General features: G+C 38.9%; 1 protein-coding gene across 2 annotated transcripts in view; it reads right to left on the bottom strand.

The window, feature by feature from the left end:
* GABRB3 (gamma-aminobutyric acid type A receptor subunit beta3) overlaps nt 1–27,714 on the bottom strand; it is a 237,755-nt gene that overhangs the window by 38,473 nt on the left and 171,568 nt on the right. The window lies entirely within an intron of this gene.

Genomic DNA, 27,714 nt, shown 5'->3' with positions numbered 1-27,714 from the left:
GGCCCGTGAGCCACAACTACTGAGCCTGCGCGTCTGGAGCCTGTGCTCCGCAATGAGAGGCCGCGATAGTGAGAGGCCCACGCACCGTGATGAAGAGTGGCCCCCGCTTGCCGCAACTAGAGAAAGCCCTCGCACAGAAACGAAGACCCAACACAGCCAAAAAAATTAATTAATTAATTAATTAATTTAAAAAAAATTATTCATGCAAACTTGCTGACTTTGGATAATCAAGGGCAGAGAAAGGGGTTTCTTAGGAAGCTCTTGTCTTCAATTTTTATTCTGCCTCCTTGTCTAGTGACGCTCTAACTTTTGTAGCACAGAGAAAACTTACCTATGGTAACAACATTGATTAGATTACAATTGAATTCTTTGACTTTCAGTGTAAAGTGTTCAAGTAGCTCCTGATCCACAGGCTGCACTCTGGAAATGTGAGCCAAGCTTCTACTTGATTCTATTTTATTATAGTTGCCTCTTGGGCTAATGCTCCAGGGCTTTTCACCACAAGATCACCTACCTTTTCAAAGAGAATATTTGGCTTCTATGTTATTGATTATGAATCAAAACTGATTGGGTTAGCTTCCCTTGAGGTCAGCTGCAGCCATGGAAATAATTTATATCGTGGCCTAAGGACAGTTAAGCCTCTGCCGTGCAATGGTTAAACCCATTGTTCATGGAGATAAAACACTTCCAGAAACGTCAAGTTCATTTCCTACTCTGCCGAAAGCCTCATTTTAGGGAAACCAACCTACCCAAATCCTCTGTTGAAAATGCAACGATTAGGCTACCATGCTTTATTCTCTTTCTCGAAATCCCATCCCTTCTGCACCACAGTCCCAGCTAACCAGACTGGGCTGGGTCCCTGAATCAAGCACAGCCAACCATTAGTTGATCAAGAATATAGGATGTGGCCTGAGTTAAAAGGCAGAATGGAGCTAAAGGGATTCTCTTCCATGGGAATGAATTAAAGATGAGAATGGAGCTAAACTTGCAAGTTCATGAATTAGAGGTTTGTGATGCCATTTTCAAACTGGAGAGTCAGGCATGAGAAAGCATAACAGAGGTGAAGACAATGCAGAGAGTTGATGGTTTAGGAGAGAGCAGAGCTAAGGCTGGGCCACAGCGCACAGCCTTGCAGGACATGTACGACACATCTCAGGGAGCAGCATCTCAGAGCTGATGTGGAAGATGTGTAAATGGCGGCCCGGGCTGTGCTCATTAAATGGTGAATCTTAAGAAGGAAGAGGTGAGAATATCTTCTGAGATCCCTAGATTTACCTTGAAATCCCAGCCACATTCTAGACTCCACCCTTCTCGAAGCCCAGTATTGAGCTTTCTATAGACAGTCTTCTATGTGAACATTCGCAACAAACCTTCTACCACTCAGGCAACATAAGCAAGTTCGGCTCCAAAACACCTATCAGACACCAGTCATGTGCTAATTATGTTGGGCTTGTCTCACTGAACCTAAGTGCCGGTGTTAAAGGAATAGGAGTAAAGCATGTCCTTCTATTAGCATTGGGTTAAGCAGCAGGTTGAGGAAAGTTCTACTTTTTAATGACTGAGAACAGTGAGGGAAAATGTCGGCCTATTTGCCAATCATGGGTCAACGCTAATTTTTTCTCTGCAAATAGCACGCAAGTGCCGTGCAGACATATGCTATAAGATCCACACCAATGATGAAACTGTGTCCTTTCCAAATGTCATAACACTTCCAATTATCATTCCAAAGAGTGGATTACATTCTATCCAAAGTCAACACATAGCTCTTTGGTATATTTTTCTACATCATCTGACTTCCTAGCCAACTGAAGAACCAGCCTCACACTTTGAAATTCTGGCATGTTTTATGGCAGGTTGTCAACCCAACATCCATACAAGATGCCTACAAGGCAAAATTAGAAGAAAGTTCTGCTAAAATTACAAATTTTTGTAAGAGAAAAAGATCTCTACTGGAAATGTTCAAATTTTTAAATTTTCCTACATGTTTTAGTACCTATTCACTTGAAGACTCAGTAACTGAGATTACCACTTTTTGTTTGTTTTTCCTTATTTATTCCCAATTATCATCATTAAAATACATGCACACAAGTGCACATACACACATCCAAATTGTTTGGAGACTCACATGTATTGTGATATTATGTAGAGTGTTTCATAGGAATCATTGGAAGTGGGAAGCATGAAGCTAGTAGAATTGGTGAGTATCTTTAGTACAGCTGTTGTCCTGTCTTCTCGTTCTGGTATCATACTGGCTATCATATGGAGCCCTATTCCTATTGACTTGAGGAATAAGGTATAGACATCTATGCACTACTCTTCTTCCTATGGAAGAAATACATAGAAAACCTTCTTATGGTGGAAAGTAAGTCATGAGAGCCTACTCATGACACAGTGGAAGAAGGAAAGAGGTCTTTTTGCCACTGGGACAGAAAGGCAAGAAAAAAAGAAAGGGGGGAATAAAGAGATCAAGAAGGGCACAGCAGGCTAGAACCCCTCCCCGAGCCACAAGGCCATCATCCACGTTGGCTAAACTCATGACAGGTTTGGGGACTGGACCTTCTGAGTGAAATGACCAAATTTTGCACCCCTGGGACTTTGTAGAAACCATAGGAGGGTATTTCATAGTCTGCAGAATGAGAACTCAAGCCTAGTTAATGGAGATGGACCAAGGGCAGGGAAGCCCCAGTGACATTCGAGCTCTAGTTGCATAATCCCCAACACGCATGCGCACACACACACACACCTTTTGTATTTTTTTCTAATCAATTTTATTTGTCCTGAGAAAAGACTTTAACCAACTTCTAGCTCCACTTCCATCTGAAAGCTGAGAATTCCACTCCTATTTCTAAGAAATAGTGGTGAAGTCAATAAGAAATATTGGGTGAGGAATTCTCTCCAGTAGATCCATTGTTTTTAGCCATAACATGCAGTCACATTTGAACTTTATGTAAGGCTGGTTGCGAGTTTGCTTTGGGCCCAGCTCCGTGCTCAGCGCTTGAATACTCATGCATTTAATCTCACAACAACCACATTGTAGAGGTATTGTTATTCTTCCCATTTTGCAGATGAGCAAACCAAAGATCGAAAGAGTAAGGAGGTCGGCAACATTTACAATGCTACTGGAAGGCACATGTGGCATTCAGATCCAGGAAGCCTGAATCCTGCACTCACTCATCTACCTCCTTGACACCTCTTCTGCCTTAAACTACAAAATATATTCAACTTTTAAAAGCCTACTCAGGGAATGAGGTTCTTGTTTTCAAAGAAGAGCGAATTCAGTAGAGAAACATGTTTTTTATATATATATATATATATATATATATATATATATATATATATGATATATATGATCACACATATATACACACACAGAGATCATATACATGTATATGTCTCATACGTATGACAAATTGGAAATATACTACGTAAGGGGAGAAAATAAATATTTTAAGGCTACACTTGCTGCAACAGTAGTGACATTTTGCCCATTGTGGAATAGGGTAGAGTTTAATAGGTAGTCTTGCTATTATAAGTGATATATCCCTAAAGATATGTTTAAGAGTCAAAAGTATGAAAATTCGAGGAATAAATGTGAAGTTTATAAGGGCAGCATCATCCCAACAAGTTTAAAATCCTATTATGAGACACCTGCCATCTTTGGACACCATCTAGAAACTACTCCTGGGAAGAACGGCTTTTAGAAGGTCAAAGGGTTCTAACTTTGTCTCAATTATATCAAGCTTATGAGCTGTACTTTGGTATGAGCACTTCCATTTTAAAATTTCCACCAATTAAAAAGAATATTAAGGGCAGACGCAAACCCTTTGTGTCATCCCACAAACACAGATTTCTCCACAGACCGCCTGGAGAGGCTGTGGTGGAAATATCACTTTTGGCTGCTCCGGAACACAGCTACTAGGTGGTGGTAGTATGACTGCTTGTCAGCCGAAGTACGACAGTGCTCTCTGTCCTTGCTGGGAAAGGGGAACTCTGGGCAGAGCCTGGGACCCACGCTTACAGTGAATCACATGGCAATGCACACACTCTCTTCCCCATTTATACGAATATTTTAGATTCATAGTAAATACCAGAGAGAACAGAGGTTAAAATGTCCTTGACTAGCTTTCTCAGAGGCCTTGTAGAACTAAAGTATCTCAGCCCTGCTATCTCTCCTTTCATCACCCATTTTAGTATTGTCATTATACTTAGGATCATCTACCCTTGGAATGTCCTTCCATTTGTTGACTTGCAGGCCCCTTGCTTGTCCTCTGGGGAGCCTGGAGCAGGGCTTGGTCCCCTGCAGTCATAAGTGCCTAGAACCGCAGCCACGTGCACATGGCAGGTGTCCTGAACTAACAGACAGAGTGGAACTCAAGCAAAATGTGGAAAGGAAAAGAGGTGGCTTGGCCCTTCTTGGTTTCAATCCCCCAAATCTAAGAGCCAGAGGGGATACCCACCCTCCTGCAAGCACTCCCAGCAGGAGATCTGACTTTGAATGTTTACTGACCCTCTGAGAGCTTCCCTGGGCTCACTGGTCAAGATGCTTTGATGACACTCTATGTGCTGATAGTCTGGTGGTCTCTGAATCCTTCAGCTGCAGAATGAGTCCTTAGCAGGCTGATGTTGATGCCCATAAGCTTTACAGTTTCCATGGCTGTGAGGACTGCAGCAAAATGTGGCCATAGGTGGAGTTCTGGCCCTTTGATCACAATCTTGTCAAACTAGCAGGACCGGGAGCAAGTTAGCAGCACCTCCTGTGTGACTTCTGGCTTGTACTGAGGATGTCCAAATGTCCGAGAACCCTGGGCAATGGTTGTTACCCATGGCCCCAGGACAGCAGCACACCCGGGGTATTGCCTTACAGGTAATCACTTAGCCCTCTGCAACTGCTCCCAGGTAACTTACACTCATCTCCATTCCTGGCTTCACCCCAGGTGCACCAGGCAGTGGAGGTATCTATCATTTTTCCAAGAATAGAAATTCAGATGTTAGGATTAAGGACCTAATCAAATAATTCAGAATGACCAAGCATCCTTCTAAAGCAAGTGCTTATTATTCAATGTGGAGAGGGTACAGGACATAAGCCAATATTGAAGTTGCCCCAATTTTTGTTTTATTTTACAATAAATATAAGAAGATACACGCACAGAAATGTCCAAAGGCCTCTGCTATGCAGATTCATTGAGGATGTTGCTGGGAAAATTGCTGTAGAAAGTTGATTGTGTTGGCAGCCCCATTCCTTCATCTTCCCCAGTATCCACTCTCTTTGCCATGTCATTTGCAGCTCTTCTCACTAAAGAGGAGCTGTCTGCCCCCTTCTGAACATGGGCCAACTTTGTGCCTTGCTTTGTCCGATAGAATGTGTGTACTAACAGTCCCAAGCTTAGCCCCCAAAGAGACATTCTGTGTTTCTGGTCCCCTTGTACTTCTGCCTTTGCTGTGAGAAAACCACGTTCATATAAGTCTGCTGGTTCTAGGAGGAGTACGGACATAAGGGGCAGAGACCACCCATCCCTGGGGCTGTGGGTGAATCAGCCAGAATCTGCACAGGTGCTGATTAATCACCCAGATTCACAAGCAATGAGCACTTATTATCATTTGACATTGAGGCTTTCCAGCTGTTTGTTATGCAGCAATGTTGTGGCCATAGATAACAGATACAACAATCAACACAAGTAACTACACACATAGAACAGCATATATTATCTTATAAATAAATGGACATCACAACCTGATACTTCTCAGGGGTGCCATAAGATAGCAAAGCCCTTAGTAGACAGTGTTTTCCTACAACAGGAGTATTTACTTCTGGATTTCAGCATAAATCCACTAACATTGTAGGAACATAAATCTTGGTGAAATGAGTAGTCACATTAGGCAAATGAGATGGGCCACCTCCTGATTTTCAAACAATATGGTGATAAAGCAATTCAAAGGCCAAAACCAGCAATAATGCTAAAAACCAAAACCAAAAGAAAAGCATGTGCCAGATCCTCAAGCACCTGACAGGAACAGAAATGTCAGGGTGGATGACTGAGGGAGTCTCAAGGAAAATACTTAGGTTCAACTCTCTAAGAGGAAGGAAGGAAATATTTTGAAAGAATCAAAAAAGTACTTTGAGACTTTGAGTCTCCCCAACCATCTGGATCTAATGATGGTACTTGGGAGGTGTGTGTGGGGTTTATATCTAGAAAGGTAGCCACTAGCCGCATGTGACTATTTATAATTACATTTTAAATTAATTAAAATTAAATAAAATTAAAAATTTAGTTCCTCTAAGGCACTAGCCAAATTCCAAGTACTCAGTAGTCACCTATGGCTAGTGGCTATTGCACTGGATGGTGCAGATTTTAGAACATCTTCATCACCATGGTAAGTTCCATCAGAAAGGGTGAGAAACAACGTGAGCCAGACAGGGTGACAGACCTGGCCCTGCCTGCTAATGCAGCCTGCCAGCTCCTCTCCCTCCCTAACTCTCTCTCTCCTCTCCTTTCCCTCCCCTCCCCTTCCCTCTCTCCCAGCCTCCTTCTCCCTCCAGCCCCCTCACCACCATAGCTTTAGAGGACACGCTCCCTAGTTGAAAGTGGTTGGGCAACACAGTCAAATGCACACAACCCATCTCCTAGAGAAATAGAAATAAAAACACAAATAAATGGGACCTAATGAAACTTAAAAGCTTTTGCACAGCAAAGGAAACCATAAACAAGACCAAAAGACAACCCTCAGAATGGGAGAAAATATTTGCAAATGAAGCAACTGACAAAGGATTAATCTCCAAAATTTACAAGCAGCTCATGCAGGTCAATAACAAAAAAACAAACAACCCAATCCAAAAATGGGCAGAAGACCTAAATAGGCATTTCTCCAAAGAAGATATTCAGATTGCCAACAAACACATGAAAGAATACTCAACATCATTAATCATTAGAGAAATTCAAATCAAAACTACAATGAGATATCATCTCACACTTGTCAGAATGGCCATCATCAAAAAATCTAGAAATAATAAATGCTGGAGAGGGTGTGGAGAAAAGGGAACACTCTTGCACTGTTGGTGGGAATGTAAATTGATACAGCCACTATGGAGAACAGTATGGAGGTTCCTTAAAAAACTAAAAATAGAACTACCATACGACCCAGCAATCCCACTACTGGGCATATACCCTGAGAAAACCATAATTCAAAAAGAGTCATGTACCAAAATGTTCATTGCAGCTCTATTTACAATAGCCAGGACATGGAAGCAACCTAAGTGTCCATCATCAGATGAATGGATAAAGAAGATGTGGCACATATATACAGTGGAATATTACTCAGCCATAAAAAGAAACGAAATGGAGTTATTTGCAGTGAGGTGGATGGAGTTAGAGTCTGTCATACAGAGTGAAGTAAGTCAGAAAGAGAAAAACAAATACAGTATGCTAACACATATATATGGAATCTAAGGGGGAAAAAACTAAAGGTCATGAAGAACTTAGTGACAAGACGGGAATAGACACAGACCTACTAGAGAATGGACTTGAGGATATGGGGAGGGGGAAGGGTAAGATGTGTCAAAGTGAGAGAGTGGCATGGACATATATACACTACCAAATGTAAAATAGATAGCTAGTGGGAAGCAACCGCATAGCACAGGGAGATCAGCTCGGTGCTTTGTGACCACCTAGAGGGGTGGGATAGGGAGGGTGGGAGGGAGATGCAAGAGGGAAGGGATATGGGGATATATGTGTACATATAACTGATTCACTTTGTTATACAGCAGAAACTAAGACAACATTGTAAAGCAATTCTACTCCAATAAAGATGTTAAAAAAAAAAAATGCACACAACCCATCACCTCAAAGAAAAGCCACTGCAGCTAGAGGCAGATATCCACAGGGCATGGAAACAAGCAGGCCAGAGTAGAAGGTGTCATTCAAGAGTATTCAAAGTATCATACGTTGCATCCGACTTCATGGCTCAGTGGGTTAACCAGCAGTCTGAGAGGAGGACCTACCCTAAAAGAATGGCGATTAGGCATAACAAAGGGAATGCATTAACCCAATCTTCAGATTTATATCTTAGGGACTAAGTCTTCCAATGTGAGCGTGAGACAGAAGGGGGCCAAGGTCGCCATATCCAAAGTCTCATTAGAATATCACTTTGTCTCCGTGGATCTGCCCATCTAAGGATAAACATTATGAATAAAACAAAGAGATGTTCTATGAAAAGTATGCAAGCGTGCAAAATGAAAGTTGAAAACTTGGAAAGATGTTGGTCTGGTTGTCAAAAGGCATGAATTCTCTTTAAAACAAGGACAGGAAGACATAAGGAAAGAAAAGCCTGAGATGAAGGCATAGACAGATAATGTAAAACTGAGAAAAGAATGCAAGGAATCCGAGCGTAAGTGCTGAACTGAAATCTGTACTGAACACAGAGACAGCAGAATTACACAGCTGAAAGTCATTTAATGATGTGAATGACTTTGTAAACTCTGAGGGGACACAAGTCACTGAGGGATCTTGTTAAAATGCAGATTCTGAGCAGGACATCTGGGGTAGGTCTGTAGTTCTGAATTTCCCAGATGATGTTGCTGCTGCTGGTCTGGGGACCACAGTCAGTGGGAAGGAGAGGGCCAACTTGTAAAACCTTACTAAGGTCAGAGGAAGAAGACAAAGCTTTGAAAACACAGAGTAAGATGATAGGTACAGGACAGAAAATTGGTATGAAACTGAGCTCTATTAAACAGAGCAAAAACAAACAGCATCCAAGTGAACAAAATAGAATTAAATATGAAACAAAGAATTTTTTTAGTTAAAGTAAAATATGCATAACATGAAATTTACCTTTTTTCACTATTTATAAGTGTACAGGTCAGTAGTATTAACTACATTCACAACCATCACCACTATCCATATTCAGAACTTTTTCATCATCTAAAAAAAACCCCACTATACCCATTAAACAATAATTCCCCATTCTCCCCTCCCCCCAGGACTTGGTAACTTGGCAACTTCTATTCTTACTGATACTAGGTATTTCATATAAGTGCAATCACACAATATTTGTTCTTTTGTGTCTAGTTTAGTTCACCTACCATAATGTTTTCATGGTGTAGCATGTACCAGATTTCCAAACCTCTTTTTAAGGTTGAATAATATTCCATTGTATGCATATACCTCATTCATGTTTTAATGGACTTTTGGGTTGTCCATTTGAGTTTTATATTTTTAGCTCTTATGTACTACATCTTTGATCAATTGCAAGTTCATTTTTGTATATGGTATAAGGTAGGCGCCCAACTTTACTCTTTTACAGAAGGATACCCAGTTTTTCCAGCATTATCTGTTGAAAACACACTCCTTTATGCATTGAATAGTCTTGCACCCCGATGCAAATCATCTGATCATATACTCAAGAGTTTATTTCTAGGCTCTCTACTTTATTCCATTGGGCTATGTGTCTGTTCTTATGCAAATATAACATTATTTTGATTACCATGGCTTTATAGTAAGTTTTGAAATAAGGAAACGTGAAACCTCCAACTTTGTTCTTCTTTTTCAGGATTGCTTTGAATATTTGGGGTCCCGTATCATTACATATGAATTTTAGAATGGAGTTTTCCATTTGAAAAAAATGTGATTGGGATTTTTAAAGGGAATGCATAGCAACTGTAAATCACTTTGGGTAGTATTGTCATCTTAAAAAAAGATTAATTCTTCCAATCAATGAACACAAGATGTCTTTCCATTTGCTTATGCATTCTTTAAATTCTTTCAGCATGTGGCCTCTATCATCAAGGTCATCTCTTGATTCAAAGTGGCTGCTGCAGCTCCAGCCATTATATCTACCTTCTACACTAGCAGCCAGAAGAAAGTGAGGAGCCAAAGCTCGCTTACCCCCTCCATTTTACTGAGATATCCTGGCAAGAACCCTGTCAAAGTTCCTTTTATAGCTCTTGGGCCAAATCATAGTCACATGGTCATATAGTTTTATAGTTTTACACTTTCTTTTATACTTTTAGTACATAAGTCTTTTGCCTCTATCATTAAATTTCTTCCTCAGTATTTAATTCTTCTAGATGTTACTGTGAAAGAAATTGCTCAGTTTCCTCTTTGGATTGTTAATTGGTAGTACATAGAAATGCATCTGATTTTTTTTTTAAATAAAGGTTGCCTATCATCACTTTTTTCTCCGTATCTCTAAGGATGATATTTTTCCATTTTATTTTTTTAACTGAAGTATGTTTGATGTATAATATTATATTAGTTTCAGGAGTAAAGCATATTGATTCAGTATTTTTACAGATTATACTCCATTAAAAGTTATTACAAGAAAATGGCTATAATTCCCTGTGCTATACAATATATCCTCATTGCTTATCTATACATAGTAGCCTGTATCTCTTAATCCCATACTCCTAACCTACTCCACCCCCTTCCTTCTCACCACTGGTAACCAGTGGTTTGTTCTCTGTATCTGCAAGTCTATTTCTGTTTTGCTATATATACATCATGGTGTATTTTTCTTTTTTTTTTTTTTACTTTTTCTTTCTGATAGTTTATTAATAGTGTATAGAAAAGCAGCAGATTTATCTGGCAACCTTGCTGAATTCATTTATTAGTTCTAATACTTTTTTCAGTGGAAACTTTAGGCTTTTCTATGTAAAGTATCATGTCATATGCAAAGAGTGACAGTTTTACTTCTTCTCTTCCAATTTGGATGCCTTTTATTTATGGGTCTTGTCTGATTCCTGTGGCTAGGACTTTCAATGCAATGTTAAATAGAATGGGCATCCTTGTCTCATTCCTGAATTTAGAGAAAAGACTTTCAGATTTTCACTGTTCACTATGATGTTAGCTGTGGAGTTTTCATAGATGGCATTTTTTATGTTGATACATTTTTTATGTTGATACATGTGGAGATACATTCCATCCATACCCACTTCGATGAGAGTTTTTATTATGAACAGATGCTGAATTTTGTCAAATGCGTTTTCTGTGTCTCCTGAGGTGATCATGTGATTTTTATCCTTCCTTTTGTTAATGTGGTGTATCACATTGATTGATTTGTTAATGTTGAACCATCCTTGTTGCACTGGAATAAATACAACTTTATCATGGTGTATGATACTTTTTATATATTGTTGGATTTGGTTTGCTAATATTTTGTTGAGGATTTTTGCATATATTTTGCATATATATTCATCAAAGATTTTGGCCTGAAATTTTATTTTTTGTAGTGTCTTTGTCTGGTTTTTGTATCAGGGTAATGGTGACTTCATAGAATGAAGCTGGGAATGTTCTTTCCTCTTTAATCTTTCGGTATAGTTTGAGAAGGATAGGTATTAGTTCTTTATATGTTTGGTAGAATTCCTCTATAAAGCTGTCCAGTTCTGGACTTTTGTTTGCTGGGAGTTTTTTTTCTTTTTTTTAATTACAATTCAATTTCACTTCCAATGCTTGGTTTCATTGATCTTTTCTATTGTTTTTTTAATCTCTACTTTATTTTCTCTCTGATCTTTATTATTTCCTTCCTTCTGCTCACTTTGAGCTTTGTTTGATCTTCTTTTACTAATTACTATAGGTGGTAGGGTAGGTTGTTCATTTGAAATTTTTCTTGTATTGCTATAAACTTCCCTGTTAGAACTGCTTTTGCTGCACCCATAGATTTTGGAATGTTGTGTTTCCATTTTCATTAGTCTTGAGGTATTTTCTGACTTCCTCTTTGATTTCTTCACTGATCCATTGACTTTGTAGTAGCATGTTGTTTTGTCTCCACGTTTGTTATTTTCCCATTTTTCTTTCTAAAATTGATTTCTAGTTTCATAATGTTGTGGTTGGAAAAAATGCTTGATATAATTTATACCCTATTAAATTTGTTGAAAGTTGTTTTGAGGCCTAGTATGTGACTTATCTTGGAGAAAGTTCCATGTGCACTTGAAAAGAGTATATATTCTGCTCTTTGGGATGTAATGTCCTATAGGTATCATTAAGTTCAACTGGTCTATTGTGTCATTTAAGATTGCTGTTGCCTTACTGATTTTCTCTCTGGATGATCTGTCCATTGACATCAGTGGGGTGTTCAAGTCCCCTACTATTATTGCATTTTGTCAGTTTCTCCCTTCATGTCTGTTACTACTTGCTTTATATACTTAGGTGTTCCTGAATTGTGTGCATAAATGTTAACAATTGTAACATCCTCTTCTTTTATGATCCCATTATCATTATATATTTATATCTTTGTCTTTCTTTGACTTTGTTTTAAAGTCTATCTTGTCTGATATGAGTATTGCTACCTCCACTTTCTTGCCCTTTGCATTTGCATGAAATATCTTCTTCCATCCCTTCACCTTCAGTCTGTGTGTGCCTTTAGCTCTGAAGTGAGTCTCATGAAGGCAGCATATGGATGGGACTTTTTTTTTTTTATCCAATCACCCATGCTGTATCTTTTGATTGGAGCATTTAGTCCATTGACATTTAAAGTAGTTACTAATAGGAATGTGCTTACTGCCATTTTATTGCTTGTTTTCTGGTTGTCTTTATAGTTATTCTCTATTCATTTCTTCTTTTTGTTTCTTCCCTTGTGGTTTAATGATTTTTTTTTTTTTAATAGTACGCTTGGGTTCCTTTCTTTTTAGTTTTTTTTTGTATCTACTATAGGTTTTTGATTTCAGATTGCCATGGGGTTCATATATGTGGACAGAAAACTGTATCTACTTGTTTTAAACATGTAGTCATTTAAGTTCAGGCACATTCTGAAAGATTTATGTTTTAACTGCTCTCCCCGAAATTTTGTGTTTTTGATGTCATATTTTACATGGTCATGTTTATCCCTTAACTGTTTATTGTACTTATAGTTGCTTTTATAATTTTTCATTTTTTAATCTTTTTAGGTTATTTAAGTGGTGGATCCTCAGTTCCTACTATATAATTGCCTTTCTTAGTGGGATTTTCCCTTTCCTATAGATTCTAACTTCTTTTCCACTTAGGGAAGACCCTTCACATTTCTTTTAGTGTAGGTTTAGTGTTGATAAACTCTTTTAGTTTTTGCCTGTCTGTCTGAGAAGTTCTCTCTCCTTCTGTTCTAAATGATAATCTTGCTGGCTAGAGTATCCCAGGTTGCAGGTTTTCCCTTTCAGCATGAATATGACATGCCACTCCCTTCTGGCCTGCGAAGTTTCTGCAGAGAAATCAACTGGTAGCTTGATGGGGATGCCCTTGTATGTGACTTTTTCTCTTGCTGCATTTAGAATTCTCTCTTTATCTTTAACTTTTGTGAATTGAAGTATGATATGTCTTGGTGTGGCTCTGTTTGGCTTCATCTAGTTTGAGACCCTCTGTGCTCCCTGTACCTGGATATCAATTTACTTCTTCATGTTTGATAATTTTTAGCCATCATTTCTTCAAATACATTTTCAATCCCCTTCTCTTTCTCTTTTCTTTCTGGGATCCCCATAATGCAAATGTTGATATACTTAATATTACCTCAGAAAGCTTTTAAATGCTTTCAATATTTAATTTGTGTTACTTTTTGCTGTTCCAATTGGGTGACTTCTATTATTCTGTATTCCAGATCACTTATGCCTTCTTCTGTATCACTTAGTCTGCTATTCATTCCTTCTAGTGTGTGTTTTTATTTCAGCTATTGAACTCTTCATTTCTAATTGGGTCTAATTTTCACTGTGTTCATCTCTTCTTTTCCCTAGTTTAGTTAGCCAACTTATTATCAATGCTTTGAATTTTTATATGGTAAATTGTTCATTTCTCTTTCATTTTTTATTTTTTCAGTGGTTTTCTCTTGCTCTTTCAATGGACAGTAAGTAGTTCCTCTGACTTTTCATTTTGCTTAACTTTCTCGGCCTTTATGAATTTAGCTGAAACAGTTACCTATTGCAGTCTTAAACGGGTGTTCTTAGATGAAAGCATCCCTATAAAGACTGTGTACAATGCCTTTGATGGGAGAGCTGGATTTGAGCTGGGTGCAAGGCACGTCTTTCCTCAGGGTGTGCTCTCAGCTATCACCTAGGTAGGTGGTGGGGTCAGAGATGGAGGGACTAGAGCTGGCACTGGGTGTGTGCTGGAACTTCCCCTCTGCTCAGCAGTCATCACCACCCTATCAGGGGCTAGCTCAGATCCCAAGTTACTGGAGTGGAAGCACCAAGGGTCGTACCTGAACTAGCTCTGTTTCATTTATGTGTGTGATTTTACCTTTTCTTGCACCAGGACCTTTGTTCCAGAGGCGGGTAGTGCTGAAGCAAGTAGGGCAGGTGCACAGACAGAGGTTCAATATGCTGCCTATGCTCTGCTCAGATGCAGCCTTGTGTGCAAGTTCCCTTTGTCCCTCACTGCCAATCACTGTCCCTAGCCTCTGCCACCTCCACCCTCTTGTGGAACAGCTCCACAGGACTAGTAAGGCCCATATGGACTCTCAGGTGTATGGAGAGGTGAGCTGTGGTAGAGGGGCCACCATCAGAGATCTGGGCTGCTTCTGATGCTCTGCTTGAGTAAGTGCTAACAATGGCTGCTGCTGCCCCACCCAGGCTCTGCCCTGGGACAGGGTTACCTCTGCATCCCACGATTGAGTCTTTTCCTGGTCATGGCTGCCCCAGATCCAGTGCCATGTTGCAATCTGGAGAAAGTGGAGCCTGAGTGTTCACTCAACTAGGAGCATGTGGCTTGGCAGTTGCAGGAAACCCAGCAACACCTAGAGCAGACCTCTCTCTGCCCTGCCTTGAGAGCAGGCCAGCATGTGAGCTCCTCACGAATAGAATCCAGGCTTCCCACCACTTTCTTGTTAGTCCCAACAGTCCTCCAACCAGCCAAGAGGGCTTGTCTCCCTAGCATAGGGCCCCAGGACTGGGATACTCAATCTGTGGCTTGAGCTGCTCACTCCTCAAGGTGGGTGTCTGACCATGTAATGTCTTTTTTCCTCTAAGTCCCCTCTCAGGGGCACAGATCCTGACCCAATTGCTTTTCTTTCCTTCCCACCTGATTACGTGTGTATCTTTCTTAGTCTTGGTTGTACAAGAGTCCTTCTGCCAGTCTCTAGTTAGTTTTGCGTGAGAATTTTCCACATATAGATGTATTTTTGATGTGTTCCTGGCGGGAGGTGAGCTCCACGTCCTCTTACTCTAACATCTAGGTCCTTCCCCAATCTCCATACTCTGCAACTGATTTTTCACATGTTGACTTTGAAATCTGCAATTTTATTGAATTTGTTTTTTAGATGTAACAGTTCTGGGGCGGGGGTGGGTTGTATGGAATCTTTAGGTTTTCTACATAAGATCATATTATTTGCACACAGACAATTTTACTTTTTACTTTCCAGTTAGAAAAAATATGGCATAAGCAGCAATCCTTGACTTGTTACTGATCTTAGGGGAAACCATTTTACATATTCACAAACGAATATGATTTTAATTGTGAGTTTTTCATATATAGCCTTTATCTTATGAGGAAGTTTCCTTCTATTTCTAGTTCTTTGTGCATTTTTATAATAAAAGGGCGATGAATTTTGTCAAATGCTTTTTCTGCTTCAATTGAGATGATCATGTGTTTTCCCCCCCTTCATTTTGTTAATGTCCTTTTCCCATATTGAACCATCCTTGCATCCCAGGGTTAAATCCCACTTGGTCATGGTGTATGGGGCTGATTTCATTTTCCTAGTGTTTTGTTGAGGATTTCTAAATTAGTATCTGTAAGAGATATTGGTCTGTGGTTTTCTTTTCTTGTAATATCTTTGGTTTTGGTATCAGGGTAATGTCAGCCTCATAGAATGTGTAAGGAATAATTCTTTCTTCTTCAGTTTTTGTGGAAGAGTTCAAGTTTGCATTAACTGGGGTTAATTATTCTTTACATGTTTGGTTGAATTTACCAGTGAAGCCATTTGGTCCAGGGCTTATTTGTTGGGAGGTTTAATTACTGACTCAACACACTAGTTATAGGTCTGTTCAGATGTTCTACTTCATCATGATTTAGTTTTGGTAGGTTGTATAATTTCTAGGAAGTTGTCCATTTCATCTAGGTTATCCACTTTTCCAGCATATAATTTTTCATAGTATCTTCTTATCAAGTTTTTTATTTCTATAAAATTGGTAGAAATGTTCCACTTTTCATTTCTGCTTTTAGTTATTTGCGTTTTCTCTCTTTTTTCTTAGTCCATCTAACTAAAGGTTTGTCTATTTAGTTGATCTTTTCAATGGGCCAAATTTTGGTTTAATTGATCTTTCTACATAGTTCTATTACTTTATTTTATTTATTTCTATTCTACTCTTTATTATTTTATTCTTCCTGCTAGCTTTAGGTTTAATTTAGTCTTTTTTTTTTTTTTCAGTTCCTTAAGGTGTAAAGTTGAATTCTTGTTTTTAATGGGTGTGTAGAGAGGTATAAATTTCCCTCTTCGCACTGTTTCCCAGCATCTCGTAAGTTTTGGTATTATTGTAGAACTGTCCATTTCTCCTTTCAATTCTGCAGTGTTTGCTTCATATATTTTGGAGTTCTGACGTTTGGTGCACATATGTTTATAACTGTTTTATCTTCTTGGGGAATTAACTCATCAATATATGATGTTCTTCTTTGTCTCTTATTAGTCTTTGACTTAAAGGATATTTCTTCCATATTAGTATAGCCACTGCAGCTCTCTTCTGATTACTATTTGTATGGAGTGCATTTTTCCACCCTCTCACTTTAAATTTATTTGATCTTTAGATTTTTAGATCTAAAGTGAGTCTCTTATAGATAGCAGAGAGATAGATCCTGTTTTAATTTTTATCCATTATGCCAATCTCTAGCTCTTCTATGAGGAGTTTAATTCATTTACATTTAATTACTGAAAAGCAAAGACTTACTTCTGCCATTTTGCTATTTGTTTTCTGTATGTCCTAGAGCCTTTTGTTCCTCCATCTTTGTTTTCTTTTCTGTTTAGTTGATTTTTTTTGTTTTGATTCCCTTTTTATTTCCTTTGTGTATATTCTATAGATATTTTCTTTATGGTTGCCATGGGGATTATATATAATGCCCTAAATTTATAACAATCTAATTTGAATTGATACCAGCTTTACTTTAACCACATATACTCAATTTGCTTTGCACCTTCCATGTTATTAACATTACAAATTGCATCTTTATACATTATGCATCTAATAACATAGATCTATAATTATTTTTATGCACTTGTCTTTGAAATAATGTAGAAAATAAAGAGTGAAGTTACAAACAAAAATTAAAATAATACCAGTCTATTCACCTTTACTGGAGATCTTTATATCTTGATACAACTTCAAGTTACTGTCTAGCATCCTTTCATTTCAACCTGAAAGACTCCCTTCAGCCTTTCTTGTGGGCCATGTCTACTGGTAATAAAGTCCCTCAGCTTTTGTGTTTGTTTGTTTGTTTTTAATTCCTTGCTTGGCCCTTCCTTTTTTTTTTTTCTTTTTTATTGAAGTATAGTTGATTTACAATGTTGCGAGAGTTTCAGGTGCACCCTTAGGTTGTATCTGAGAATTTATGAATTCCCTCGATTTTTTATATTGAAGTATAGTTGCTGTACAAGTTACAGGTGTACAATATAGTAATTCACAATTTTTAAAGGTTATACTCAATTTATAGCTATTATAAAATATTGGCTATATTTCCCATGTTGTACAATATAGCCTTGTACCTTATTTTATACCTAAGAGATTGTACCTCTTACTCCCCTACCCTATATTGCCCCTCCCCCACTTCCCTCTCCTCACAGGTAACCACTAGTTTGTTCTCTATATCTGCTCCTCACTTTTGAAGGACAGTTTTGCCAGATACAGAGTTCACTCGTGACAGGTTTGGTCTTTCAACAGTTATTAAATATTTAATCATACCACTGCCTTCTGGTCTCCAAGGTTTCATATGAAAAATTGGCTGATAATATTTTGTGAGGCTCCCTTATATGGGACAAGCTTTTTCACTCTTGATGGTTAAGATTCTCTCTGTGTCTGTGGCTTTTCACAGTTTGATTTTATGTGTCTTAGTGTGGACCTCTTGTTTCATCTCACTTGGATTTCACTGAGCTTCTTGGATTTGTAGATTCATGTTTTTCATCAACTTTGGGAAGTTTTTGGCCAACACTTCTTCAAATAATCTCTCTGCCTCTTTCTCACTCTCATCTCTTGGGACTCTCATAATACATATTTTGGTGCCCTTGATGGTTTCTCACGAGTCCCTCAGGCTCTATACACTCTTCTTAAATCTTTTTTTTCCCCTCAGACTCAATAATTTTAATTGTTCTATCTTCAAATTTGCTGACTCTTTCTTCTGCCTGTTCATATCTGCTCATAAACCCCTCTAGTGAATTCTTCACTTCAATTATTGTATTTTTCAGTTTCAGAATTTTTGTTCCCTTTTGTAATTTCTAACTCTTTATTTTATTTTGTTCATTTTATTCATATATCATTATTCTAATTTCCTTTAGTTCTTTGTCTATGTTTTCCCTTAGCTCCTTTAGTATAATAAAGATAGACAATTTAAAGTCTTCACCTCGTAAGTCCAATGTCTGGGCTTACTCAAGAATACTTTCTGTGAACTTATTTTGTTCCTTTGAATGGGTCTTGTTGTCCTATCTCTTTGTATATCTTGTGATTTTTTTTCTTGAAAATTGGGCATTTTATTATTATAATGTTTAAATCTGCAAAATCAAATTTTCTCCTTTCCCCAGGGTTTGCTGTCTTCTTTGAAGGCTTTAGTAGTCCATTTGTTTTGAGATACATCTAAACTTTTTTAAAAAAGACTATTTCTTGTCAAGTGTAATCAGCAAAGTCTCTGTTCCATTAGTTCATGTTCAGCTAATGCTTTAACAGAGATTTCTTTGAATTTCAGGAGCTAAAACAAAACAAGCTCCCGTCTCCCCCACAACACACACACCAAAAACAAAGAAACAGAAAAGAGAGAACAGTTACCTCTACCAGTCTTCCAGTGGCACATTCCTTCACCACTCAGATAGGATAGCTCTCAGCCTAGTGATCAGCCAAGGCAAAAACTTAAGGTCTACTCAGGACTTTCCTGAGCATCTGCCTTGCCTTGCCATATGCATGGCTTTCTAAATTCTTCTGTATCCATGGTTGCTTTTTTAAAAATTTTTATTGGAGTATAGTTGATTTACAAAGTTGTGTTAGTTTAAGGTGTACAGGAAAGTGAATCATTTACACACATATATATATCCGCATTTTTTAAAGATTCTTTTCCAGTATAGGCCATTACAGAGTATTGAGTAGAGCTGCCTGTGTTACACAGCAGATTCTTATTAGTTACCTATTTTATATATAGTAGTGTGTATATGTCAGTCCCAATCTCCTAATTTATCCTTCTCCACCCCTTATCCCCTGGTAACTATAAGTTTGTTTTCTACATATATGACTCTACTTCTGTTTTGTAAATAAGTTCATTTGTATGCATTTTTTTAGATTCCACATATAAGCAATATCATATGATATTTGCCTTTCTGTGTCTGACTTACTTTACTCCATTTGACAATCTCTAGGTCTATCCATGTTGCTGCAAATGGCATTATTTTGTTTTTTCTTTTTTAAGTCTGAGTAATATTTCATTGTATATATGTATCACATCTTCTTTATCCATTCGTCTGTTGATGGGCATTTAGGTTGCTTCCATGTCCAGGCTATTGTAAATAGTGTTGCAATGAACATTGGGGTGCATTTATCTTTTTGAATTATGGTTTTCTCCAGATATATGCCCAGGAGTGGGATTTCTGGATCATATTGTAGTTCAATTTTTAGTTTTTTACATTCCCACCAACAGTGTAGGAGGTTTCCCTATTCTCCACACCCTCTCCAGCATTTATTGTTCATAGATTTTTTTGATGTTGGCCATTCTGACTGGTGTGAGGTGATACCTCATTGTAGTTTTGACTTGCATTTCTCTAATAATTAGTGATATTGAGCATCTTTTCATGTGCCTCTTGGTCATCTGCATGTCTTCTTTGGAGAAATGTCTATTTACATCTTCCACCCATTTATTGATTGGGTTATTTGTTTTTTGGATTTTGAGCTGAATAAGCTGTATATTTTGGAGATTAATCCCTTGTCAGTTGTTTTGTTTGCAAATATTGTCTCCTATTCTGAGGGTTGTCTTTTTCTTCTGTTTATGGTTTCCTTTTCTGGGCAAAGGCTTTTAAGTTTAATTACATCCCATTTGTTTATTTTTGTCTTTATTTTCATTACCCTAGGAGATGAATCAAAAAAGATCTTGCTGCGATTTATGTCAAAGAATGTTCTACTTATGTTTTCCTCTAAGAGTTTTATAGTATCCGGCCTTACATTTAGGTCTTTAATCAATTTTGAGTTTATTTTTGTGTATGGTGTTAGGGAGTGTTCTAATTTCATTCTTTTACATGTATCTGTCCAGTTTTCCCAGCACCATTTATTGAAGAGACTGTCTTTTCTCCACTGTATAGTCTTGCCTCCTTTGTCATAGATTAGGTAACCATAGGTGCGTGGGTTTACCTCTGGGCTTTCTATCCTGTTCCATTGATTTATATTTCTGTTTTTGTGCCAGTACCATACTGTTTTAATGATTGTAGGTTTGTAGTAAAGTCAGGAAGCCTGATTCCTCCAGCTCCGTTTTTCTTTCTCAAGATTGCTATGGCTATTTGGGGTCTTTTGTGTTTCCATGCAAATAGTAAAATTTTTTGTTAGAATTCTGTGAAAATGCCATTGGTAATTTGATAGGAATTGCACTGAATCTGTAGATTTCTTTGGGTAGTATAATCATTTTCACAATATTGATTCTTCCAATCCACAAACATGGTATATCTCTCCATCTGTTTGTATCATGTTTGATTTCTTTCATCAGTGTCTTATAGTTTCCTGTACACAGGTCTTTTGCCTCCTTAGGTATTTTATTCTTTTTGTTGCAATGGTAAGTGGGATTGTTTCCTTGATCTCTCTTTCTGATTTTTCATTGTTAGTGTATGGAAATGCAAGAGATTTCTGTGTATTAATTTTGTATCCTGAAACTTTACCAAATTCACTGATGAGCTCTAGTCGTTTTCTGGTGGCATCTTTAGGATTTTCTATGTGGAGTATCATGTCGGCTGCAAATAGTGACAGTTTTACTTCTCCTTTTCCAATTTGGATTCATTTCTTTTTCTTCTCTGATTGCCGTGGCTAGGACTTCCAAGCCTATGTTGAATAACAGTGGTAAGAGTGGACACCCTTGTCTTGTTCCTGGTCTTAGAGGACATGCTTTCAGTTTTTCACAATTGAGAATGATGTTTGCTGTGGGTTTGTCATATATGGCCTTTATTATGTTGAGTTAGGTTCCCTCTATGCCCACTTTCTGGAGTTTTTATCATAAATGGGTGTTGAATTTTGTCAAAAGCTTTTTCTACATCTATTGAGATGATCATATGATTTTTATTCTTCAATTTGTTAATATGGTGTATCACATTGGTTGATTTGTATATATTGAAGAATCTTTGCATCCCTGGGATAAATTCCACTTAATCATGGTGTATGATCCTTTTAATGTGTTTGCTAGTATTCTGTTGAGGATTTTTGGGTCTATGTTCATCAGTGATATTGGCCTGTAATTTTCTTTTTTTGTATTATCTTTGTCTGGTTTTGGTATCAGGGTGATGGTGGCCTCATAGAATGAGCTTGGGAGTCTTACTTCCTCTGCAATTTTTTGGAAGAGTTTGAGGAGGATAGGTGTTAGCTCTTCTCTAAATGTTTGATAGAATTCACCTGTGAAGCCCTCTGGTCCTGTACTTTTGTTTGTTGGAAGAGTTTTAATTACAGTTTCAATTTTATTACTTGTGATTGGTCTGTTCATATTTTCTATTTCTTCCTGGATCAGTCTTTGAAGGTTGTACCTTTCTAAGAACTTGTCAATTTCTTCCAGGTTGTCCATTTTATTGGCATATAGTTGCTTGTAGTAGTCTCTCACGATCCTTTGTGTTTCTGCACTGTCAGTTGTAACTTCTCCTTTTTCATTTCTAGTTTTATTAACTTGAGTCTTCTCCCTTTTTTTCTTGAAGAGTCTGGCTAAAAGTTTATCTATTTTGTTTATCTTCTCTAAGAACCAGCTTTCAGTTTCACTGATATTTGTTATTGCTTTCTTCATTTCTATTTCATTTATTTCTGCTTTGATCGTTATGATTTGTTTCCTTCTACTAAATTTGGGTTTTGTTTGTTCTTCTTTCTTTAGTTGCTTTAGGTGTAAGGTTAGGTTGTTTATTTGAGATTTTTCTTGTTTCTTGAGGTAAGACTATATTGCTATAAACTTCCCTCTTAGAACTGCTTTTGCTTCATCCCATAGATTTTGGGTTGTCTTGTTTTAGTTGTCATTTGTTTCTAGTATTTTTTAATTTCCTCTTTGATTTCTCCAGTGATCTCTTGATTATTTAGTAGAGTATTGTTTAGCCTCCATGTGTTTCTGTTTTTTACATTTTTTTACTGTATTTGATTTCTAATTTCATAGCATTGTGGTCTGAAAAGATGCTTGATGTGATTTCAGTTTTCTTAAATTTACTGAGGCTTAATTTGTGACCTAAGATTTGATCTATCCTGGAGAATGTTCCATGTGCACTTGAAAGTGTATTCTGCTGCTTTCAGATGGAATGTCCTATAATTATCAATTAAGTCTATCTGGTTTAATGTTTTATTTAAGGTTTGTGTTTCCTTATTAATTTTCTTTTTTTAAAAACTTTAATTTTATTTTTTTATGCAGCAGGTTCTTATTAGTTATCCATTTTATACATATTAGTGTATATATGTCAATCCCAATCTCCCAATTCATCACACCACCGCCCCCCCTCCTTATTAATTTTCTGTTCATTGGTGTAAGTGGGGTGTTAAAGTCCCCTACTATTATTGTGTTACTGTCGATTTCCGCTTTTATGGCTGTTCGCATTTGCCTTATATATTGAGGTGCACCTATGTTGGGTGCATATATATTTACAATTGTTACGTCTTCATCTGGGATGGATCCCTTCATCATTATGTAGTGTCCTTCTTTGTCTCTTGTAACAGTCTTTATTTTAAAGTCTATTTTGTCTGATATGAGTATTGCTACTCCAGCTTTCTTTTGATTTCCATTTGCATGGAATATCTTTCTCCATCCCCTCACTTTCAGTCTGTATGTAGCCATAGGTCTGAAGTCAGTCTCTTGTAGACAGCATATATACAGGTCTTGTATTTGTATCCATTCAGCCAGTCTACGTCTTTTGGTTGTAGCATTTAATCCGTTTACATTTAAGGTAATTATTAATGTGTACGTTCCTACTGCCATTTTCTTAATTGTTTTGGGTTTGTTTTTGTGGGTCTTTTTTCTTCCCTTCCTCTTTTGTTCTCTTCACTTGTGTTTCTTGCCTAGAAAATTTCCTTTAATATTTGTCGTAAAGCTGGTTTGGTGGTGCTGAATTCTCTTAGCCTTTGCTTGTCTGTAAAGCTTTTGATTTCTCCATTGAATCTGAATGAGAGCCTTGCTGGGTAGCGTATAGGTTTTTCCCTTTCATCACTTTAAATATGTCCTGCCACTCCCTTCTGGTCTGCAGAGTTTCTGCTGAAAAATCAGCTGATAACCTTATGGGGATTCCCTTGTATGTTATTTGTTGCTTTTCCCTTCTTGCTTTTAATACTTTGTATTTAATTTTTGTTAGTTTGATTAATATGTGTCTTGGTGTGTTCCTCCTAGGGTTTATCCTGTATGGGATTGTCTACACTTCCTGGACTTGCTTGACAATTTCCTTTCCCATCTTAGGGAAGTTTTCAACTATAATATCTTCAAATATTTTCTCAGGCCATTTCTCTTTCTCTTCTTCTTCTGGGACCCCTATAATTTGAATGTTGTTGTGCCAGAGGTTGTCCCAGAGGTCTCTGAGACTATCCTCATTTCTTTTCATTTTTTTTTCTTTATTCTGTTCCATGGCAGAGATTTCCACCATTCTGTCTTCCAGGTCACTTATCTGTTCTCCTGCCTCCATTATTCTGCTATTGATTCCTTCCAGTGTATTTTTCATTTCAGTTATTGTCTTGTTCATCTCCGTTATTTTTTGTTCTTTAGTTCTTCTAGGTCTTTGTTAAACTTTTCTTGTATATTCTCAATCTGTGCCTCCATTCTTTTTCCGAGTTCTTGGATTATCTTTATTATAATTACTCTGAATTCTTTTTCTGATAGATTGCTTATCTCCTCTTAATTTAGTTGGTGTTCTAGGTTTTTTATCTTCCTTCTTCATCTGTGACATATTTCTTTGTCATCTCATTTTGTTAAAAATGTGTTGTGATCTCTTCTCTGCAGGCTGCAGGATTGTAGATCCTCTTGCTTCTGGTGTCTTCCCCCTGGGGGGTGAGGTTGGTCCAGAGGCTTGTGCTGTTATCCCCTGGATAGGGGGTTTGATTTGTGTTGTGATCACAGCCTGCCCTGGATATTGAGCGGGGCTTCCCCTTTTCCCTGTGGTTGTCTCTGCCCTCTCAGGGGCAGAATCTGCTCCCTAGCTGTTGGGGTAGATGCCCCCAGATCTGTTTCTTAGCTTGGATTCTGATCTGCAGTGTGAGGTAGGCAGGATTGGAGCACTCCCACTGGGAGAGAATCTACTGTGTATTCCTCCTCTGGAGCTGTTCACCTGTGAATGTGCTCTGTTGTGCCCCCTTTTGCTCGTTGTGTGGGCTCACAAAGTATATTGTTGCTGGCACTGCTCTTGGTCCCACCTTAACTGTGGGTATGCCAGCAATTGGCCCTGGTGACTCTCAGGAATTGTTTTCACCTGGCTACCAGCACAGGTCCACTGAGGTCAGGTTCCAGGACTGCAGTAATCATGCACCTGGACCCTCTGTGGGAACAATGGAGGCAGCTCAGACTCTGCTCTGGCCCAACTGCCATGTGTATGTGCCCACAGAGCCCACAGCTGCTAAATCAGGACCCGTCCCAGCAGTAAGAGCATTTGTTGTCCTTTGGATATTTTGCAGGCACTGAATTTAGGAAGATGTCAGTGGAAGTGTACCTCCACAGTGCACACAGCCAAGAGGAGAGATTTCAGCTCTTCTTCATTAGTTACACAGCCCCTGGGGCTCAGCTGTGGTTTCTGTCCCTCTTCTGGGCGGATTTACTAGTGGGGAGACCTATCTGCACCCTCCCAGGACAGCGGGGTGGGTCCCTGCAACCACTGACAGAGTTCCTAGTAGTGAGAGGTTTCTGCACACTCCCAGCACAATGGGGCAGGTCCTGGCACCCACTGATGGATTTCCTAGTTGCGGAAGCTATTCATGCCCTCCCAGGACAGTGTGGGCAGGTCCTGGGGCTTGCTGGCAGAATTCCTAGTGGTTAGACCTGTCTGCACCCTTCTAGGTCAGCAGGGGCAGGTCATGAGACTCACTGGCAGTATTCCTTAGTGGGAGAAGCTGTCTGTGCACATCCAGGTTAGCAGGGGTGGGTCCTGTGACCCGCTGGCGGAATTCCTAGTGTCAGGAGCAGTCGGTGACCTTCCAGGTCAGCAGGGGCAAGGCCTGGAATCTGCCTGCGGGTCTGGAAGAGTCAGCCAATGCCCGCCTCTGTAGCCCAAGATGGCGGCAGCAACTTGTGCCTGCCTCTGGAGCTCCTGTAGGCAGTTTCCTGTTGCCTGGGAGTGCTCATAGGGAAAGAAGTTCTTATGGTGGCCCTTCCCTTCTCCTCGTGTGCCTCCCAATAATGGTTCCTTGCCTCTCTGGCAGCCCCAGGCTTCTTCCTAGTACACCCTCAGTTGCCGTGGCCCGACCTCTTCAGGCTGTTTCTGCACCTAACCCTGGTCCTCTCTCTGGAACTGAGCTTAGGAGTCTGAGCTTCAACACCCAATGCCCAACCTCACTGACAGAGGAGTATCTCAGGTTGGAGAGTGCAGGGTGGCAGTGCCGACCCTCTGTGCAGTTTACTTTCTATTTTGCCTTTCACAGACCAGTTGCTGCTCTCCCCCTCTTAGGCTCTGAAACTCCCCCTTTCCAGTCAAATTTCTCCACTGGTGAGGAGCCTTCCCAAGGTGCAGCAACCTTTCCTCCTTCACAGCTCCCTCTCCAGGGTGCAGGCCCCATCCTGATTCCTTCTTTTTCTTTTTCCTTTTGTCTTACCCAGTTACATGGAGGTTTTTGTGTCATTTTGGATGTCTGAGGTCTTCTGTTGGCCCTCAGTAGCTGTTCTCTGTGAATCGTTCCACTTGTAGATGTATTTGCAATGTTTCTGTGGAGGCAGGTGAATTCTGCTTCCTACTCCTTGGCCATTTTGATCCCGACTCTGCATGGCTGCTTTTTGAATGACCTAATTTTCCAGAGTCTCATCCTAGCTTCTCCTCTGGGCCTCAGATGGTCTATTGTATATTTCCACTCAGAATCTCTTGCCTTAGATATCTGTGGGTCTGTAGACATGTTGAAGTCTTTATGAGTAGTACCTGCCTCTTTTCCTGTCTGCTTTCTGAGTTATGCAAAATAGAGATGAGCATCTTGCTTCAGTCCTTCAGATATTCTCCAGACAGTTTAGAACAAATGTATATAATGCTTCATAAATAAGGTCTGTTCTGCTTCCTCCAGTGCCAGAGAACTGGTAACTGAGCTGTCACTTGCTCAAGATCAAAACTGCCCCTGTACCAGGGAGGGGATGGGGAAATGGCAGGGGAAAATGCCACAAAACTTTCCTACTGTTTTGAATATAGCTTTTTCTTTATTTGGCATTTGGTTGGTTGCTATAAGCCTTGGAATATTTTCTAGAGCTCCTACAAAGTTGGTTCAGACAGCTTCTGCTTGTTTTTTGATGTTTCTGTGGAGAAGTAAGAGCTTGGAGCTTCTTAGTCTGCCATTTTGCTGACATCACTCCCCAATAGAGAGCTTTAAAAGCAAGAGGAGGATGTTTATAAAGATAAGGCAGAAATTAATGAACAGAATTACGATATAAAATTAAAGGCTACCTCTTTAAAATATATATATAAAATAGATAAGTATTTCTTGATGCTACTGAACAGAATTATAAATGAAGAAGGGAATGTAACAATGTATTCTAGAAGGCAATGCATACATGCATGCTAATGAATTAGAATGTCTAGATAAAAAAGGATGTTTTCCTGAAAAACTTGAATTTTCAAGATTGATATAAGAAGAAAATCTAGAGAGACCTGTAAGTATAGCAGCAATTAAAGCCATGTGTGCCAGAGTGGAAAATGTCATTCAACAGCCTATTCAAAGTCCCATGCACCTACAAAATACATTTTATGTATAGTACAGTTGACCCTTGAACAAAATGGGTGTAAAACATACAGGTCCACTTACATGTGGATTTTTTTCAATAAATACATACTATAGTACTGCACCATCTGCAGCTGGTTAAATTCACAGATGCTGAACCAAGGATATGGAGGGACAACTGTAAAGTTATATGTGGATTTTTTTTTTAATTTTATTTATTTATTTATTTATTTATGGCTGTGTTGGGTCTTCGTTTCTGTGCGAGGGCTTTCTCTAGTTGCGGCAAGCGGGGGCCACTCTTCATCACGGTGTGCGGGCCTCTCACTATCGCGGCCTCTCTTGTTGCGGAGCACAGGCTCCAGACGCACAGGCTCAGTAGTTGTGGCTCACGGGCCCAGTTGCTCCGCGGCATGTGGGATCTTCCCAGACCAGGGCTCGAACCCGTCTCCCCTGCATTGGCAGGCAGATTCTCAACCACTGCGCCACCAGGGAAGCCCCTATATGTGGATTTTTGACTTGTGGAAGGTCAGTGCCCCTAACCC

Source organism: Balaenoptera acutorostrata, chromosome 3 (assembly GCF_949987535.1).
Source record: "Balaenoptera acutorostrata chromosome 3, mBalAcu1.1, whole genome shotgun sequence".
NCBI lineage: Eukaryota > Metazoa > Chordata > Mammalia > Artiodactyla > Balaenopteridae > Balaenoptera > Balaenoptera acutorostrata.
The sequence above is the reverse complement of the archived record's forward strand: the minus strand, read 5'-3'. Positions and strand labels throughout refer to the sequence as shown.